Source organism: Camellia sinensis, chromosome 12 (genome assembly GCF_055761805.1).
Source record: "Camellia sinensis isolate YWXY chromosome 12, ASM5576180v1, whole genome shotgun sequence".
Taxonomy (NCBI): Eukaryota; Viridiplantae; Streptophyta; class Magnoliopsida; order Ericales; family Theaceae; genus Camellia; species Camellia sinensis.
The window spans coordinates 154,973,928-154,996,136 of NC_138972.1; the positions used below are offsets into that span (position 1 = coordinate 154,973,928).

At 37.5% G+C, this 22,209-nt stretch overlaps 1 pseudogene across 1 annotated transcript; it reads right to left on the reverse strand.

Moving 5' to 3' along the window:
- Nucleotides 1–18,632: 18,632 nt before the first annotated feature.
- Nucleotides 18,633–21,463, reverse strand: LOC145804872 (protein POLYCHOME-like; annotated as a pseudogene). The gene is made up of 2 exons (XR_014347558.1): nt 21,067–21,463; nt 18,633–19,132 (listed from the first exon to the last, which is right to left on the reverse strand). The product of XR_014347558.1 is annotated as a protein POLYCHOME-like (transcript).
- Between the last annotated feature and the right edge of the window lie 746 nt (nt 21,464–22,209).

Sequence of the window (22,209 nt, forward strand, 5' to 3'; positions counted from 1 at the left end):
GACCGACTGACGCGACCAAGGACCAAGGCTACAGAGTTAATTACCTCGGCCCAAGACTATATTTATCTTAGTCCATTCCAAAAGACTTATTTAGCTCAGCCCAATTTATGCATAAATTACCCTCTCAACTCCATAGAAAGACATTAACATTGAGAGATAATCTAGAGGACACACAAGAGAGATATTAAAGTAGACTAGGTGTGAGGATCAAGGGAAATCGATGAGAGAGAGAGAGAGAGAGAGAAAGAGAGATGTGGAGAACGAACATTGCGATCCCCAAACAAAACTACGTGCGGATAAAGAAGAGTGTTTTTTGACACGGCGGATTTGAGTTAGTTAGACCCCACTTTTGCCAGCTCAACCTATCTATTTATTCTGTTTTTGGTACTTATTTTAATTTTTATATTTTTTTGGGAAGGTATAATGATTTATGGGGTTCCATAAAAAATATATATAAAAAAAAAGAAGAAGATAAGATTTAAAGCTTATCTAATCTAATAATTTTTTTAATTTAATAAGGTAGGGTTTAATTTTATTTATTTATTTATTTATTTTTGAAAAAATAGGAAATTAACATTAAGATATAAATGCATTTCAACCGTTACTATCACGAGGGGAAGAGTAAGATTATGTAAAATCAGGTCAAAACCCATGAGTTTGGGTCTGATTAGCCTCTAATCCTGACTTTTAGGATGACGTTTGATTTGAAACCATTTAAGATCGTCTAAAAGATACCATTATTAATCTCAAGAGGTTTAATTAGTAAACCCAAACTATAATAAATTCTTTGAAGTGGGTCAATATAGAACATTTACATTGGCTTTAAATAGGATTGCACAATAGATAGTAGGTGCATAAATTAACCCAAACACTCAATTATTAAAATATGAATAATACTCTATACATTAATTAGCGTACCAACTAATAAACTAATTAATAATGTAACATAAATCATCAGAATCCCGATCCAGATCTTACGATCCTACGATCTTACGATCTATTTGAGTACAATCGATCCGGATCGTGTAAAAAGCTCCTTATAGATAGGATCTTTCGATCCTGGTAGTGGGATCTTATAGGATCGTGGAATTCCGATCCGAATCCGATCCTATCCGATCCAATTTACAAGCCTTGTTTTGTATTATATGACATATTTTATTGTAAATGTTATGTTTCTTGTCTAAATACCAATTTATGTGGTCAGAATAAATAATAAAAATTAAGTCGTATTGAATCAAATAGACTAAGAAAAACAAACTAGGAAACAAACATTCAAATATTGCGGTAATTTAAGAAAATTAAATAGTCGGAAAAACAAACTTAGCTTTAGCGGAGTCTAAGGAGGGTAAGATGATTGAAACTTTATCCCAATTTTGGAAAGATTATTTTTGTGACTTGAATCTGCTCCACCAGGGATGCTAACGACAAATCTAATCATTTGGTTAAGCTACTCTTTTGAGTTCTTATCTATTTTTATATCCAACTTTGTTAAATATTTTTTCTTCACTTTTTATGCATTATTGTAGATTGTGAAGTATTTTGTTATAGAATTCTTCTTCTTCTTCTTCTTCTTCTTCACCTTCTTTTTTGATGAAATACAAAACTTTTACCATCGAATTTTCTATTGTATAATATTATATGTACATTTTACATGGAGTATTATATTTTTCACAATATCTTCACTTCTTTTTAATAAAATATAGGCTTATTTTGTGTATACTTTATAAGAAATATTTATTTAAATTAAATTATTATGTAATTTGTCTTTTTTGGTAGGATCTTACGATTCTCGATCCGATTCTACGATCCGATCCGATCCGATAAACACCTCCAACGATCCAATGTAGGATCCCGATTTTAACAACCTTGATTGGTAGCCCACCTCTGACCGACTGACGCGACCAAGGACCAAGGCTACAGAGTTAATTACCTCGGCCCAAGACTATATTTATCTTAGTCCATTCCAAAAGACTTATTTAGCTCAGCCCAATTTATGCATAAATTACCCTCTCAACTCCATAGAAAGACATTAACATTGAGAGATAATCTAGAGGACACACAAGAGAGATATTAAAGTAGACTAGGTGTGAGGATCAAGGGAAATCGATGAGAGAGAGAGAGAGAGAAAGAGAGATGTGGAGAACGAACATTGCGATCCCCAAACAAAACTATGTGCGGATAAAGAAGAGTGTTTTCTGACACGGCGGATTTGAGTTAGTTAGACCCCACTTTTGCCAGCTCAACCTATCTGTTTATTCTGTTTTTGGTACTTATTTTAATTTTTATATTTTTTTGGGAAGGTATAATGATTTATGGGGTTCCATAAAAAATATATATAAAAAAAAAAGAATAAGATAAGATTTAAAGCTTATCTAATCTAATAATTTTTTTAATTTAATAAGGTAGGGTTTAATTTTATTTATTTATTTATTTATTTTTGAAAAAATAGGAAATTAACATTAAGATATAAATGCATTTCAACCGTTACTATCACGAGGGGAAGAGTAAGATTATGTAAAATCAGGTCAAAACCCATGAGTTTGGGTCTGATTAGCCTCTAATCTTGACTTTTAGGATGACGTTTGATTTGAAACCATTTAAGATCGTCTAAAAGATACCATTATTAATCTCAAGAGGTTTAATTAGTAAACCCAAACTATAATAAATTCTTTGAAGTGGGTCAATATAGAACATTTACATTGGCTTTAAATAGGATTGCACAATAGATAGTAGGTGCATAAATTAACCCAAACACTCAATTATTAAAATATGAATAATACTCTATACATTAATTAGCGTACCAACTAATAAACTAATTAATAATGTAACATAAATCATCAGAATCCCGATCCAGATCTTACGATCCTACGATCTTACGATCTATTTGAGTACAATCGATCCGGATCGTGTAAAAAGCTCCTTATAGATAGGATCTTTCGATCCTGGTAGTGGGATCTTATAGGATCGTGGAATTCCGATCCAAATCCGATCCTATCCGATCCAATTTACAAGCCTTGTTTTGTATTATATGACATATTTTATTGTAAATGTTATGTTTCTTGTCTAAATACCAATTTATGTGGTCAGAATAAATAATAAAAATTAAGTCGTATTGAATCAAATAGACTAAGAAAAACAAACTAGGAAACAAACATTCAAATATTGCGGTAATTTAAGAAAATTAAATAGTCGGAAAAACAAACTTAGCTTTAGCGGAGTCTAAGGAGGGTAAGATGATTGAAACTTTATCCCAATTTTGGAAAGATTATTTTTGTGACTTGAATCTGCTCCACCAGGGATGCTAACGACAAATCTAATCATTTGGTTAAGCTACTCTTTTGAGTTCTTATCTATTTTTATATCCAACTTTGTTAAATATTTTTTCTTCACTTTTTATGCATTATTGTAGATTGTGAAGTATTTTGTTATAGAATTCTTCTTCTTCTTCTTCTTCTTCTTCTTCACCTTCTTTTTTGATGAAATACAAAACTTTTACCATCGAATTTTCTATTGTATAATATTATATGTACATTTTACATGGAGTATTATATTTTTCACAATATCTTCACTTCTTTTTAATAAAATATAGGCTTATTTTGTGTATACTTTATAAGAAATATTTATTTAAATTAAATTATTATGTAATTTGTCTTTTTTGGTAGGATCTTACGATTCTCGATCCGATTCTACGATCCGATCCGATCCGATAAACACCTCCAACGATCCAATGTAGGATCCCGATTTTAACAACCTTGATTGGTAGCCCACCTCTGACCGACTGACGCGACCAAGGACTAAGGCTACAGAGTTAATTACCTCGGCCCAAGACTATATTTATCTTAGTCCATTCCAAAATACTTATTTAGCTCAGCCCAATTTATACATAAATTACCCTCTCAACTCCATAGAAAGACATTAACATTGAGAGATAATCTAGAGGACACACAAGAGAGATATTAAAGTAGACTAGGTGTGAGGATCAAGGGAAATCGATGAGAGAGAGAGAGAGAGAGAGAGAGAAAGAGAGAGAGAGAAAGAGAGATGTGGAGAACGAACATTGCGATCCCCAAACAAAACTATGTGCGGATAAAGAAGAGTGTTTTCTGACACGGCGGATTTGAGTTAGTTAGACCCCACTTTTGCCAGCTCAACCTATCTGTTTATTCTGTTTTTGGTACTTATTTTAATTTTTATATTTTTTTGGGAAGGTATAATGATTTATGGGGTTCCATAAAAAATATATATATATAAAAAAGAAGAAGATAAGATTTAAAGCTTATCTAATCTAATAATTTTTTTAATTTAATGAGGTAGGGTTTAATTTTATTTATTTATTTATTTATTTTTGAAAAAATAGGAAATTAACATTAAGATATAAATGCATTTCAACCGTTACTATCACGAGGGGAAGAGTAAGATTATGTAAAATTAGGTCAAAACCCATGAGTTTGGGTCTGATTAGCCTCTAATCCTGACTTTTAGGATGACGTTTGATTTGAAACCATTTAAGTTTGTTCAATTTTAATTGAGCAAAAATGACTAGGGGTGGACAACGGTTTATCCAATTTACAAAAATCACCCAATTTGCCCAACCCACATACAAATAGGCGATTTCGCAAACACAATGCAGGCAAATACGGTTTAAAATATGGCATATTTACAAATTGCAGGCGAGTTACGGGTTTAACCCACACCTGCAAAAATTCGCCAACACTTTATTTATTTATTTTATTTTAACCGTTGATTTCATTTCTATATCCTAATATTTTTGCCCAAAACAAAACATCCATTATTCTTTGAACTTACTCTAGTATTACAATTACTAATAGTATTATATCAACTAAAACTGAATAAATACTGATTATATTATTATTGTTACGTACCTGAACTTGTACCGGATAAAGTGTGATTTGAAATTTTAAATTCCTTAATAAATATGGAGTTCTAGTTTAGAATTTTAAAATATATGCTTGTGTTAGTTTATAATTTGATTTAAGATTTTGAATAATTTGTTTGTGTTACGAATTAATTTTATTGTGTTTTTAATTTTATAAGTTTTAATTCATCAATTATTAATGTTGGAGCATTTAAAAAAATGAAGAGAAAATGACCCAAAATAAATACTTAAAAATGAAAAAAAAAAAATAAGGCTCAAAAATAAATTTTTGAAGAAAAAAATCAAATTCACAAACCGTCCACAACCACCCGCATATCCGCGAATCCTATCCGCACAAATCGCAAACTGCACTGCAAGCGATTGCAGATTATCTTTTTCCCAAATCTCATAAATGCGGATAAATCTAAACCAATCCACAAGCCGTCTAAATCCAAACCAACCCATGAGGTTGGGTCAAGCTAGTCTCTAACCCTAACTTCTAGAGTAATATTTGGGACAAGATGATTTAAGTTTGACCAATTTCAATCGTGTAAAAATAGTTAAAAAAATGGCATCATCGTCTAAAAGATACCATTATTAATCTCAAGAGGTTTAATTAGTAAACCCAAACTATAATAAATTCTTTGAAGTGGGTCCATATAGAACATTTACTTTGGCTTTAAATAGGATTGCACAATAGATAGTAGGTGCATAAATTAACCCAAACACTCAATTATTAAAATATGAATGATACTCTATACATTAATTAGCGTACCAACTAATAAACTAATTAATAATGTAACATAAATCATCAGAATCCCGATCCAGATCTTACGATCCTACGATCTTACGATCTATTTGAGTACAATCGATCCGGATCGTGTAAAAAGCTCCTTATAGGTAGGATCTTTCGATCCTGGTAGTGGGATCTTATAGGATCGTGGAATTCCGATCCGAATCCGATCCTATCCGATCCAATTTACAAGCCTTGTTTTGTATTATATGACATATTTTATTGGAAATGTTATGTTTGTTGTCTAAATACCAATTTATGTGGTCAAAATAAATAATAAAAATTAAGTCGTATTGAATCAAATAGACTAAGAAAAACAAACTAGGAAACAAACATTCAAATATTGCGGTAATTTAAGAAAATTAAATAGTCGGAAAAACAAACTTAGCTTTAGCGGAGTCTAAGGAGGGTAAGATGATTGCAACTTTATCCCAATTTTTGGAAAGATTATTTTTGTGACTTGAATCTGCTCCACCAGGGATGCTAACGACAAATCTAATCATTTGGTTAAGCTACTCTTTTGAGTTAATCTATTTTTATATCCAACTTTGTTAAATATTTTTTCTTCACTTTTTATGCATTATTGTAGATTGTGAAGTATTTTGTTATAGAATTCTTCTTCTTCTTCTTCTTCTTCTTCTTCTTCGTCTTCACCTTCTTTTTTGATGAAATACAAAACTTTTACCATCGAATTTTCTATTGTATAATATTATATGTACATTTTACATGGAGTATTATATTTTTCACAATATTTTCACTTCTTTTTAATAAAATATAGGCTTATTTTGTGTATACTTTATAAGAAATATTTATTTAAATTAAATTATTATGTAATTTGTCTTTTTCGGTAGGATCTTACGATTCTCGATCCGATTCTACGATCCGATCCGATAAACACCTCCAACGATCCAACGTAGGATCCCGATTTTAACAACCTTGATTGGTAGCCCACCTCTGACCGACTGACGCGACCAAGGACCAAGGCTACAGAGTTAATTACCTCGGCCCAAGACTATATTTATCTTAGTCCATTCCAAAAGACTTATTTAGCTCGGCCCAATTTATGCATAAATTACCCTCTCAACTCCATAGAAAGACATTAACATTGAGAGATAATCTAGAGGACACACAAGAGAGATATTAAAGTAGACTAAGTGTGAGGATCAAGGGAAATCGATGAGAGAGAGAGAGAGAGAGAGAGAGAAAGAGAGATGTGGAGAACGAACATTGCGATCCCCAAACAAAACTATGTGCGGATAAAGAAGAGTGTTTCCTGACACGGCGGATTTGAGTTAGTTAGACCCCACTTTTGCCAGCTCAACCTATCTGTTTATTCTGTTTTTGGTACTTATTTTAATTTTTATATTTTTTTGGGAAGGTATAATGATTTATGGGGTTCCATAAAAAATATATATAAAAAAAAAGAAGAAGATAAGATTTAAAGCTTATCTAATCTAATAATGTTTTTAATTTAATGAGGTAGGGTTTAATTTTATTTATTTATTTATTTATTTTTGAAAAAATAGGAAATTAACATTAAGATATAAATGCATTTCAACCGTTACTATCACGAGGGGAAGAGTAAGATTATGTAAAATCAGGTCAAAACCCATGAGTTTGGGTCTAATTAGCCTCTAATCCTGACTTTTAGGATGACGTTTGATTTGAAACCATTTAAGTTTGTTCAATTTTAATTGAGCAAAAATGACTAGGGGTGGACAACGGTTTATCCAATTTACAAAAATCACCCAATTTGCCCAACCCACATACAAATAGGCGATTTCGCAAACACAATGCAGGCAAATACGGTTTAAAATATGGCATATTTACAAATTGCAGGCGAGTTACGGGTTTAACCCACACCTGCAAAAATCCGCCAACACTTTATTTATTTATTTTATTTTAACCGTTGATTTCACTTCTATATCCTAATATTTTTGCCCAAAACAAAACATCCTTTATTCTTTGAACTTACTCTAGTATTACAATTACTAATAGTATTATATCAACTAAAACTGAATAAATACTGATTATATTATTATTGTTACGTAACTGAACTTGTACCGGATAAAGTGTGATTTGAAATTTTAAATTCCTTAATAAATATGGAGTTCTAGTTTAGAATTTTAAAATATATGCGTGTGTTAGTTTATAATTTGATTTAAGATTTTGAATAATTTGTTTGTGTTACGAATTAATTTTATTGTGTTTTTAATTTTATAAGTTTTAATTCATCAATTATTAATGTTGGAGCATTTAAAAAAATGAAGAGAAAATGACCCAAAATAAATACTTAAAAATGAAAAAAAAAAAATAAGGCTAAAAAATAAATTTTGAAGAAAAAAATCAAATTCACAAACCGTCCACAACCACCCGCATATCCGCGAATCCTATCCGCACAAATCGCAAACTGCACTGCAAGCGATTGCAGATTATCTTTTTCCCAAATCTCATAAATGCGGATAAATCTAAACCAATCCACCGTCTAAATCCAAACCAACCCATGAGGTTGGGTCAAGCTAGTCTCTTACCCCAACTTCTAGAGTAATATTTGGGACAAGATGATTTAAGTTTGACCAATTTCAATCGTGTAAAAATAGTTAAAAAAATGGCATCATCGTCTAAAAGATACCATTATTAATCTCAAGAGGTTTAATTAGTAAACCCAAACTATAATAAATTCTTTGAAGTGGGTCCATATAGAACATTTACTTTGGCTTTAAATAGGATTGCACAATAGATAGTAGGTGCATAAATTAACCCAAACACTCAATTATTAAAATATGAATAATACTCTATACATTAATTAGCGTACTAACTAATATACTAATTAATAATGTAACATAATTTAAAAAAATTTTAATATTTGTAATTTATATAATGAATAGAATCAATAATAATATCATAACTAATACTAATACACTAAATCACTGTAAAAATTTATATATGTATACTATTATTATGAGCAACATATGAACGGTTATGCGTGCGTGTAAAGCATTCCATTTTATTTCAGTGTTGTTTGGCTGTGTCATATTTTAGTTGATTGGTCATTTTCCACTTGAGGCCCCAATCTAGAATGAAGATTAGGAAATCATTTATATGGCACTCCGCATATTTTATAAACAACATTGTATGAATTATAATGATTTATATATAAGAACTAAATCATGAAAGTGAAGTTTGTGCCGAGTCCATAGATTTGAACTGTACTAATGTCACGCCCTCAAAATAATAACAATAAACCCATCAGATAAGACATGCATTTACATTTAAACTAACTGCATTCCTTTCATTCATTAGAATTCCAAGACATAGGTATTACATGTTAACCTCATAACAAAATGCCCTACGGGCTTACAGCTTTCCAAGTTAACACTTGGTTACAACAAAGAGTTCTAACTCGTTTACACATTAAGCCATTGGCTTGAAATTACATGTAATACATCAAAAGTAAAACGACAAAACTATGCCCGCCACTAGCCTCCCAGCTATGTCCTTGGAGGTGGCATGCTTCCTGCACCTGAAAATGATATTCCCATATAGGGTGAGCCACAGCCCAGTAGAAATACACTAAACCAACCATGGACAATGACTAAAACATTAGCAATTGATAGTTGGTCAACACTGATACAATCACATAAATTACATATTTATGTCAACGACTTACAAGTCCCAATTACTTTTCATTTTCCCCTTTTCAACAGATAAGCATGCTAGCTCTATCATCATTTCCACAGATATGTATAAAAACTATATCTCACATTCTCAACAGATATGTATATCAACAATATCCACAGATAAGCATACAAGCTGTATCCACATTCTACAACAGATATGTATAAAAACTATATCTCACATTCTCAACAGATATGTATATCAACAATATCCACAGATAAGCATACAAGCTGTATCCACACTTCACAAAGATAAGCATATGAGCTCTATCTTCACTTCTCTAGACAAGCATATGAGCTCTGTCTACGGAGTTCATCCCCTATCTCCTCCCAATACCTATCCGGTTTAGAGGTACATCCCCTATCTTCCCCTAAACCGCGGAGTACATCCCCTATCTCCTCCTCTACACATAACGTATATAAACACATTGGTTCTATATACAATCACACAATACATACAATTAATGTATTCTATCAACCGTCAAGTTCCAAGACACATTCCATTGATTAGTTTCCGTTTACCTAATCATCATGCATTGTCTACAACGATCTCGACTATCCTCCACCGATAGCCCAAAGCAGTTATTTCTAAAACAGAAAATAAATGCACAAATGGATATTCAATCAACATTTCACTTCCTCATTTCTCACCAATTAATTATCCCAATTAATTAAACAATGTAATTAGGCCATTTTCCATAATTACCATTTCAACCCTTAGGTCCCATTTTCATCAATGATTCAACATCAATTCCATTTCTCCATGCCAAACATGCATCTAGGTTTATTATGAATAAAACCCCAAACTTTTGTAAAATTACACAAAAGCCCCAAACTTTCACAAAATTACCAAAACAAGCCCAACATCTCAAAATACCAAAATTTAAAGACAAAACCCATAGAGAGGAGTAGGATATCCCTACCTCAAATTCGGAGTCCCAAAGGAGAAGACGACAAAACCCAACGTGCTCCAAAACCCGAGATTTTCAGATTAAAATGAAGCCCTCGACGATCAACAACTTTTTTGTAAAGGCCAAAGGTGAGTAAATCACTCCTACTAGATCAAAACCTAGAGAGAAGGTAGAGTCTAGAGTGAGAGGCTCAACAATGGTGATTTTGGAAAAGTAAGAGAGAGAAGAGAAAGTGAAAAAGTGATTTGAAAGGTCACAATTTCGGGACTTTAACCCAGGTCTCCGCTCGAGCGTAAAACACCCCGCTCGAGCGGCCACTCACAGACTTACGCTCGAGCGGCCAACCTCCCGCTCGAGCGCAGAATGCACTCGCTCAGCACATTTGCAGAACCAGGCCTCCGCTCGAGCTCCCAACCCTACGCTCGAGCTCACAACACTGCACAACAAGATACTGGATGGATGTATTCCCCGCTCGAGCGCCAACACCTCCGCTCGAGCGGACAGGCCAAAAAAAAAACTGGGCAACTAGTTTTGGTTTCTAAACTCAACCAACCTGAAACAAATCCGCCCAACACATCCTATAACTCAAATACTAAGTAAAAAGGATGTAAACAAAATAATAAACAACTACCAACATCCACGGACACATGTCCGGATCACTGTACAACAAGGGTAAACCCGGGATCGCTATAACCTCCCCCCCTTAAAGAATTTCGCCCCCGAAATTAAGCACAAGTTGCAAAACAAGCTTTCCTCCATTTTAAACAGTGTTACACTTGAACAGTCAACAATTCGACCCATTACCGGTCATCCCATCCCTTTAACAAGAGACATATCACAATATGTAAACAACATATGTACTTTCAACATGCATTAACATTATGCACTATCTTTCCAATTTCAACAATATATTCAACAGATATAATGTTACATTCAACTTCCATATGAGGCAAGTTCCAAAACGTACTTTCATTAAACCAAACATTTTCAATGTTTCACAACTTAAGACATATATAAAAGTTCTTAAGTTCAACAAAACATAAAATTTAAATACAAGATCACACATCAACAAACAAGTCCGGATATTTCTCACGGACTTCCAACTCACGTTCCCAAGTGGCTTCCTCCACTCCGTGATGTTTCCACAAGACTTTCACCAAAGGAATGGTCTTGCCAAGCAGGACCTGATCCCGCCTATCCAAGACCCGAACCAGTCTCTCCTCATACGAGGCATCCTCATCTACCTCTAAATCAGTCCAATCCAGCACATGTGATGGATCTGGCTCATACTTCCGAAGCATACTCACATGAAACACGTCATGCACTCCGGATAACTGCGGTGGTAAGGCTAACCGATAAGCAACCTCACCAATCCTCTCAAGGATCTCAAAAGGACCAATAAACCGAGGGGATAACTTCCCACTCTTCCCAAACCTCATCAAGCCTCGTCGAGGTGATATCTTCAGAAAGACATGATCACCTACCTCAAACGCCAAAGGTCTCCTCCTACGGTCGGCATAACTCTTTTGTCGACTCTGGGCTGTAACAAGCCTCCTACGGATAAGCTCAACTTTCTCCGTCGTCTCCCTAACCAACTCCGGACCCAACAAAGGTGCATCACCCACCTCGGCCCAACAAACTGGAGACCTACACAGTCGGCCATACAAGGCCTCAAACGGTGCCATACCGATGCTAGACTAAAAACTGTTGTTGTAGGCAAACTCTACCAATGGCAAGTGCCTCTCCCACGTCCCACTGAAGTCCAGGACACAACCCCGAAGCATATCCTCGAGGATCTGAATAGTACGCTCGGACTGCCCATCAGTCTGAGGATGATAGGCCGTACTAAAGGTCAACTTAGTGCCCAAGGCACTCTGCAAACTCTGCCACAACCTGGCAGTAAAACGAGGATCTCTATCTGAGACGATCGTCACTGGGACCCCGTGCAATCTCACTACGTCCCGAATATACAAGTCGGCAAGATGATCTACCGAATCTCTCACGCGCATAGGAATAAAGTGCGCCGACTTAGTCAACCGGTCTACAACCACCCAAATAGCATCACTACCCCGCTGAGTCCTCGGAAGACCTACAACGAAGTCCATAGTGACATGCTCCCACTTCCACTCGGCAATAGGCAAGGGTTGCAACAAACCCGCTGGCCTCTGATGCTCGGCCTTCACTTGCTGGCAAGTAAGGCACTTCGATACGAAAACAGCCACATCTCTCTTCATACCCCGCCACCAAAATTGGCGACCCAAATCCTGATACATCTTAGTACCTCCCGGATGCACCGCAAGGCGCGAATGATGAAACTCTCGGAGTACTTCCTCTCGGCAAGACTCCGGTACAAACAAACGGTCTCGGTATCTCACACTCAGGTCGGGATACACCGTCAAACCCTTCTCAACTTTCCCACTGGAGATCTTCTCTCGGAGGGATTCTACCTCAAGGTCACCTCTCTGTGCCTCTAACACTCTAGTCACAAGTGTAGGCTGCGCAACAACAGAAAACAAGGCCGCAGCCTCAACAGATTCGCCCAGTAGCAAATCAAACTCGCCAAGTGCTCCCAACATCACCCATTCCCGGATGGCTATACTAGCAACATCACTAATGGTCTTCCTACTAAGGGCATCGGCCACAACATTGGCCTTTCCCGGATGATAATGTAACTCAAAATCATAATCCTCGATGAACTCCATCTATCTCCTCTGCCTCAAATTCAAGTCTCTCTGTGTAAACAGATACTTCAAACTCTTATGATCCGAGAATACCTCGAACCTCTCACCATAAAGGTAGTGCCTCCAGATTTTCAAGGCAAAAATCACAGCTGCTAACTCTAGGTCGTGTGTGGGGTAATTCTTCTCGTGTATTTTCAACTGACATGAGCCATAAGCTACCACTTTCCCCTCTTGCATCAACACACAACCCAAACCCTCTCGTGAGGCATCACAATAAACCGCATAACCCAACCCTCTCTCCGGAATAATCAACACCGGAGCGGTGGTCAATCTAACTTTCAACTCTTGGAATGACCTTTCACAAGTCTCACTCCACACAAACTTGACTCCCTTCCGAGTCAGTCTAGTCAACGGTGACGCTAACCTGGAGAAATCTTTCACAAACCGACGGTAATACCCAGCTAATCCCAGAAAACTGCGGATCTCAAACACACTCTTAGGCTGTGCCCAATCTTGCACTGCCTCAACCTTGGATGTATCCACAGACACCCCTTCCCCGGATACCACGTGGCCTAAGAATTTGACTTCCCTCAGCCAAAACTCACACTTCCCAAACTTGGCATACAGCCTATGGACTCTAAGTAGCTCAAGCACCACTCTCAAGTGTGCCTCGTGCTCCTCCTCAGAAGACGAATAGATAAGGATGTCGTCCACAAAGACAACCACAAATCGATCTAAGAACTCCCGGAAAATCCGGTTCATCAAGTCCATAAAGACTGCCGGTGCATTGGTAAGTCCGAATGGCATCGCTAGAAACTCATAATGGCCATACCGCGTACGGAATGTCGTCTTAGGAATATCTTCCTCCCTGACCCTCAACTGATGGTAACCCGATCTCAAGTCTATCTTAGAGAAACAACGGGAACCCTTCAACTGGTCAAACAAATCATCTATACGGGGCATAGGATACTTATTCTTAACCGTAGCCCGATTCAACTTCCGGTAGTCTATACACAATCTCAAGGCACCATCTTTCTTTTTAACAAAGAGGGCCGGTGCTCCCCACGGTGAAACACTAGGGCGAACAAAGCCCTTATCTAGCAATTCCTGGAGCTGAACTTTCAACTCAACCAACTCTGCTGGAGCAAAACGGTAAGGTGCCATAGAAATCGGCGCCGTACCAGGCACTAAATCAATAGAGAACTCTATCTCTCGGTGAGGTGGCAAACTAACAAGATCTTCGGGAAAAACATCCGAATACTCACAAACCACCCTCGGCAATACATGCTGGGTCTCACCACTCTCACCACTCTCAAAGCTAGCAAGTAGACTACTAAGCTCACTTTGCCCTCGCGAATCATACCCCGGTGGCAAAACACTACCAACCCGGTCTCCTAAGAAATGGAACCACTCCCCGCTCAAGGTACACAATGTAACCCTCTGGCGGTAGCAATCAATAACAGCCCGGTATGACGATAGCCAGTCCATACCCAAAATAACATCAAAACCCTTCATGGGCATGACAACAAACGGAAAAGGAAGCCTATAATCGGCGACCTCAATATCACATCCTCTAACACCCTGTTTTAGGATCAACTCACCACCCAAAGGCGATACCACACAAATAGGAGATGCTAACTGTGCTAACTCCAATTCCAAAACAGATGCAAATGCAGCAGATATAAAAGAATGAGATGCACCCGTGTCTATCAACACATTAGCAACTGAGTTGCAAAATAGAAAAGTACCTCTCACTACTGATGGAGCCGGTACTAAATCCTGCGCGGTAACAGCATACACGCGCCCCGTAGGCCCCTGGTCTACCTGCTCACCTCTCGGAGCAAAAGACTGCTGCACAGACTGGGATGACGAAACTCCCGGATTGGCCCTCGAGGCCTGCACAGACTGAGCTGGCTGAAAACCCTGCGTCTGCCTAGAACCAGACGCTCCCGAAGTGGCACTCAACTGTGGGCAAAACCTCTTCATGTGCCCAGGTTGTCCACACTGATAACAAGTCAGGAGCTGCCCCCTGCCCAAACTCTGACTCTGCGGTCTAGCTGAAGAAGAAGCAGCTTTCTGACCCCCACCCTTCAGCGGGCAAACCGAAACCTTGTGACCCAGCTGGCCACACTTGTAACAAGTGAATTCCCCCTGACTGCCTCTCCCCGAGCCTACACTCGGCACTGGAAAGGTCGATCTAGAGACTGCACCCTGAGACTGCTGAGGGTTATAACCCTTCTGTCTCCTGCCATCACCCTGACTATCCTGGCTCCTCTTGGAGCCTCTCTGACCCTCATCCTCCTCCTGCATCATAAGCTCCATATGAGCTGCAGCGTCCACTAGGTGTCTATACTCTCGAATATAAGACCCACCAATTCTCAACTTGAGGCCCCGCCTCAACTTCCGCTCAAACTCATAGCAACGGCGTTCCTCAGACGCCACCAGTTCCGGTGCAAACCTGGACAGACTGGTAAAAGTAGCCTCAAACTCGGCCACTGACAAGCCCTGCTGATTAAGCCGGCTAAACTGATCTCTCAGCTTCTCCCTAGCTACTGCAGACAAAAACCTCTCTTGAAAAGCATTTATAAACGCCTCCCAAGTACTGCCCACACGAGCCTTCTCGTATTTCCACCATTGACCCGCATCTCCCTTCAGTTGGAAGGATGCCAAGGTCACTTTCAGTGCTCCGTCCTCGATGCCAAGCATCTCAAACGTCTTCGTTGTCTGTTCGAGCCATTCATCTGCCTTAAGCGGCTCTTTAGGATCCCCGATAAACTCGTCTGGATTACACCGGAAGAACTCCCTCTTCAAGAAAGAAAGCCCTGCCTCAGCTGCCTGATTCCCAGCTCTAAGAATACCCAAAGCTCCTACTATCTCTCTGGCCAAGGCACCCATAGCCTGCTGACCCACTGGCTCGGCCACATTGGCCTGCCCAACTCCCTCCTGCACTGCTGGAATCTCACCCTGTAACGGTACTTCCTGCCTCGCAGGTCTACCACGCCTAGCACCTCTTCCTCGTCCTGACATCCTAATAAAGGCAACACAGAACGTTAGCACATTCATAGGTGTGCCGAAACTAAACACTCACGTCCTAATGCATGGACAAGTGTAATTCACTCCACATCAGCACATAAACACATAAGCACTTACGAATTTCATTTCCGGATAATGATAGTCCCGAGACGTTACTAGAGTTCCGGTTAGAAGCAGCATTGATCAAGTGCCTTTCCAACAAGACTCCCAGAAACTCAAGGATCCAATCAACATCCTAGAAATTAAATCTCATACCCACATAGTCACATAAGCATGTTAGCATTTAAGCACATAGCATATGATACTACATCTAAGTCTCTATCAAGCGAGACAAACCGATTGTGATACTAATCACTTCCCACGTACCCAAAGTATTCGAACCCGGTACGCTCTGATACCAAGTTGTCACGCCCTCAAAATAATAACAATAAACCCATCAGATAAGACATGCATTTACATTTAAACTAACTGCATTCCTTTCATTCATTAGAATTCCAAGACATAGGTATTACATGTTAACCTCATAACAAAATGCCCTACGGGCTTACAGCTTTCCAAGTTAACACTTGGTTACAACAAAGAGTTCTAACTCGTTTACACATTAAGCCCTTGGCTTGAAATTACATGTAATACATCAAAAGTAAAACGACAAAACTATGCCCGCCACTAGCCTCCCAGCTATGTCCTTGGAGGTGGCATGCTTCCTGCACCTGAAAATGATATTCCCATATAGGGTGAGCCACAGCCTAGTAGAAATACACTAAACCAACCATGGACAATGACTAAAACATTAGCAATTGATAGTTGGTCAACACTGATACAATCACATAAATTACATATTTATGTCAACGACTTACAAGTCCCAATTACTTTTCATTTTCCCCTTTTCAACAGATAAGCATGCTAGCTCTATCATCATTTCCACAGATATGTATAAAAACTATATCTCACATTCTCAACAGATATGTATATCAACAATATTCACAGATAAGCATACAAGCTGTATCCACATTCTACAACAGATATGTATAAAAACTATATCTCACATTCTCAACAGATATGTATATCAACAATATCCACAGATAAGCATACAAGCTGTATCCACACTTCACAAAGATAAGCATATGAGCTCTATCTTCACTTCTCTAGACAAACATATGAGCTCTGTCTACGGAGTTCATCCCCTATCTCCTCCCAATACCTATCCGGTTTAGAGGTACATCCCCTATCTTCCCCTAAACCGCGGAGTACATCCCCTATCTCCTCCTCTACACATAACGTATATAAACACATTGGTTCTATATACAATCACACAATACATACAATTAATGTATTCTATCAACCGTCAAGTTCCAAGACACATTCCATTGATTAGTTTCCGTTTACCTAATCATCATGCATTGTCTACAACGATCTCGACTATCCTCCACCGATAGCCCAAAGCAGTTATTTCTAAAACAGAAAATAAATGCACAAATGGATATTCAATCAACATTTCACTTCCTCATTTCTCACCAATTAATTATCCCAATTAATTAAACAATGTAATTAGGCCATTTTCCATAATTACCATTTCAACCCTTAGGTCCCATTTTCATCAATGATTCAACATCAATTCCATTTCTCCATGCCAAACATGCATCTAGGTTTATTATGAATAAAACCCCAAACTTTTGTAAAATTACACAAAAGCCCCAAACTTTCACAAAATTACCAAAACAAGCCCAACATCTCAAAATACCAAAATTTAAAGACAAAACCCATAGAGATGAGTAGGATATCCCTACCTCAAATTCGGAGTCCCAAAGGAGAAGACGACAAAACCCAACGTGCTCCAAAACCCGAGATTTTCAGATTAAAATGAAGCCCTCGACGATCAACAACTTTTTTGTAAAGGCCAAAGGTGAGTAAATCACTCCTACTAGATCAAAACCTAGAGAGAAGGTAGAGTCTAGAGTGAGAGGCTCAACAATGGTGATTTTGGAAAAGTAAGAGAGAGAAGAGAAAGTGAAAAAGTGATTTGAAAGGTCACAATTTCGGGACTTTAACCCAGGTCTCCGCTCGAGCGTAAAACACCCCGCTCGAGCGGCCACTCACAGACTTACGCTCGAGCGGCCAACCTCCCGCTCGAGCGCAGAATGCACTCGCTCAGCACATTTGCAGAACCAGGCCTCCGCTCGAGCTCCCAACCCTACGCTCGAGCTCACAACACTGCACAACAAGATACTGGATGGATGTATTCCCCGCTCGAGCGCCAACACCTCCGCTCGAGCGGACAGGCCAAAAAAAAAACTGGGCAACTAGTTTTGGTTTCTAAACTCAACCAACCTGAAACAAATCCGCCCAACACATCCTATAACTCAAATACTAAGTAAAAAGGATGTAAACAAAATAATAAACAACTACCAACATCCACGGACACATGTCCGGATCACTGTACAACAAGGGTAAACCCGGGATCGCTATAACTAATCCACACAATGAACTAAGAAAAACCAAGCCAACAAGCTGTAAATTTGCTAATTGGACTAAATTGGTTATCACTTCTTGGCTATCATTCTCTCTATCTCAAGGCACCATTAAATTAAACAAACTAACAAAACAGACAGAATAAAAAACGCACACCCCCAAAGAAGCTCCTGAACTCAATTGACACAATTGAGAAAATGGTGATGGAAGAATTGAAGAAACTGAAGAGCACTCCTGATGCTAAGAAGGCTGTCCGGGGAAAAAGAATCCGTTCTTTGATGTCAATGCATCGCATTGATTGTTCAATCAACGCATTGACATCAAAGAACGGACTTTTTTTCCCATTCAGCCTTCTTAGCACCAGGAGTGCTCTTCAGTTTCTTCAATTCTTCCATCACCACTTTCTCAACTGTGTCAATTGAGTTCAAGAACTTCTGGGGGGTGAGGCAATCAGGCTGTCCAACATTTTGATTGGTGATATCAAGCAATATCTTTGATACTTTACCAACAGATGGTCGAAAGGACCTCCTCATTCCAACTGTGGGATTTGGGGAGATCATAGAAATGTTGTGCTCAAGTTGAGCACCTGATGTAGGCACAGAAGGATCAAGAACATTCTGGACCTGGGGTATTGGACTCTCATTTTGTAGGCTTTCGGTTTCCCTCAAGCTAGCTCTTCTTCTTTCAATGGCCTATAAAAGAATATCAATTCCAAATTAGATTCATCAAGATAATCTATACAAAATAAAACAGAACAAACAGGTTCAAATCTCCTTCCTATACATCATTTATATGTTGCAAGGAAGTGTAAATTTTTGGCACTTAACCCTAGCATAGCCAACTTGACTTTTCGTTTGTTTTTTCTTTTTCTTTTTTGCATTATTCTAAGTAGGTGAGTAATATTTATTCCAACCAAAGAAAAATGCACAATGATGCCCAAAAGCGGCAAATGGAACCAGAAACATCATCTTTTGCTAACTGACAAGGAATTTGACAAGGCTTGGTTCCAATGGTTTTATGTTCTGAAAGATTGTATAAATTTTGTGCTCAAGTTGAGCAACAACAATGGCTGCAAAAGGACTAAAGATCACTTTGGCCCTCAATAAGCAGGCTCTAAAATCACTTGGTACAAACGCAACATGGTTTCTTGCTGACTTGACCTAGAAAATGCAAAAAACTGCCCATGAATTGACTGAAACAGATTAACCGAACTCAGAACAATAATTTTGTTGCCTCAACAATGTTGTTAAGATCCAAATAAAAACATAACACGGAAGAATTACAACTTTACAGTCTGATTTTCTTTTGAAGAAAATGAGTACAAATGGAAGAACTATATGCAAAAACTGCCCATGAATTGACTAAAACCGATTAGCCAAACTCTAAACAATAATTTGTTGTCTCAACAATGTTGTTAAGATAAAAAATAAAAACATAACACATACGAACTTCAACTTTACAGTCTGATTTTCTTTTGAGGAAAATGAGTACAAATGGAAGACCTATATAAATTTTGCCAAGCATGATAGAGTGTAAAGCAGAAAATCCTAGAAATGGAAAATTGAACAATTAAGTTAATGATGTAATATTAAGACAAATATAGTATACAACATAAATAGAAATGAAGTAAAAGCTTTCAATTTATGTGACTTTTTTTTCTTTTCTTGAACTTAAGAAACACATCAGAAGAGGAAGGCGTAACTTCGACTGGAGTCCCGTTATTACCAAATACATATTGACATTTTTTCACTTAATAGATGAAATTGGAACAGAGTCTCAACATAAAGTTATTCTAATGCACTTCTAGCCTCATAAATGAATGCAAATGAACAAAGTCAGAGACTATCGTTCAAATTCAACTGGATGCAATCCAAAATCCACAAGGACAATAACCAACCAAGCTGAGATTTTACCTAACAATCAAGCATGTATAAACCAGATACAAAAAGGGATCAACAATAGATTACAACACCATGGTGTCCAAATATAACCATCACCTCATTCAAGTTTCACCAACCCAATAATTAGGGATAACCAATAATTCTGATCTAATATTGCAAGACAAGTATTATTGCAAATGTTGAAACAAAAAATACTATCATTTCAAGAAATGCATTGTTCCAACCATGTTTCTCATTCTCGTGTAGACTAAACTAGCACAAATGATAAATACCAAAAATCATCATCATAGTTAAACTGAACTGACTTTAGGATTGATTATTAAGTACCCCTTTTTAATATGATTAAGACTGGTCATGAAACCCTTAAATAATTGAGAATAAATTCATAACATATGACAAATATCACATAGGCCATGAATCATATTGAACTAGTTTTATACTAAATGCTACTTGAGATTCATCACAGGCACATTTAAATAAGATACTTAAAACCATCTACATTGCAATCTCCAAAAGCAACCAAGAACCAGTGTACAGAATAAATGACCTCAGATGAATCATATCCAACAAAAAATGAGTTAAACTTAACCGAAATTCATCGCAACCCTACACATTATCAAACTAAAAACACCAAATGACAACATTAATGGAAATAAATCGAAACAGAAATGAATATAACATAACCAAAGGCAGACAATAGATCAAGAGACTTAAAGAATTGTTACCCGCACAACCGCAATGATGTTGCGAAGAGGCGTTCTAGGGTACCAAGAAGGTAACACACTACCACGTCCTCCTCGTCCTCAGCCTCGCCGAACTCTTCCCAAAGGCGTGTTCTCTCGACCCACCACTACCGGCGATCTATACAAACTCTGACTACCACCACGCCTATTTCTAGTTCTTGGAGTTCCCAAACTAACCCTTCCGACACCACCACCTCGTGTAGCAGCCGATCCCATCGCTCCACGTGTACCCGTCATCGCCGTCGCTCCCCACCGGAACGGAGTTCCAGAACCCACCTCTTCTGGTTCATCAAGTAGGATCGCTATGCCTCCAATCGATTGCCGCCGACGAGCAAACATCGCTGAAATGTCGTCGGGCCTCGATAATCTGTCTCTCAGACCAGAGTATTTTAGGGGTTGTTTGGGATGGACTAAATAAGTGCATTTTTTGTTTTTTTGAACTAAAAAATTGAGGTTGAAAATATAGATGTTTGGGTGAACTTTTTGACTTTTTATGGAAAAATGTGTAATAAAAAATTGTAAAAATTGATTTGTAGGGAAAAATTCGAATTGGGAGTTGTGCAGCCATAATTGTTGACTTTTTATGAATAGTGTTAACTTTTTAACTTTTTAAGTAACTTTTTGTCTTTTTATCTTTTTTGAAAGATCCCACACTTGCCCTTAATCGTGGCGTCAAGCTGTGAACTAATAGACTGAAAGGTGGAATATATTTGATAGAAGTTGGACTGTAACGCCCTAAAAATAAACCCATAATATCATACATTCAAGATATAGGAAAGAGATATTATATTACAATCATCCGAGTATTCTTAAACACTGAAGGGAAAACCAGGATCGCTATAACCTCCCCCTTAAAGAATTTCGTCCCCGAAATTAGGTAAATAAACTTCAACAATATGATTTCTCAATTCTCAACAATATTACAATTCAATATTCATCAACCTGACCTATTACCGGTTATTCTATCTCTATTTAAGAGGCAAATCACAACATATAACATAGTTCACAATTCCATAACATATTCAATGCCAATAATATATTTGCATTTCTACAACACATTTAACATATACAATGCTAAATTAAACTTCTATTTTCAAGGCATGACCAACCATTACCATACTTCCA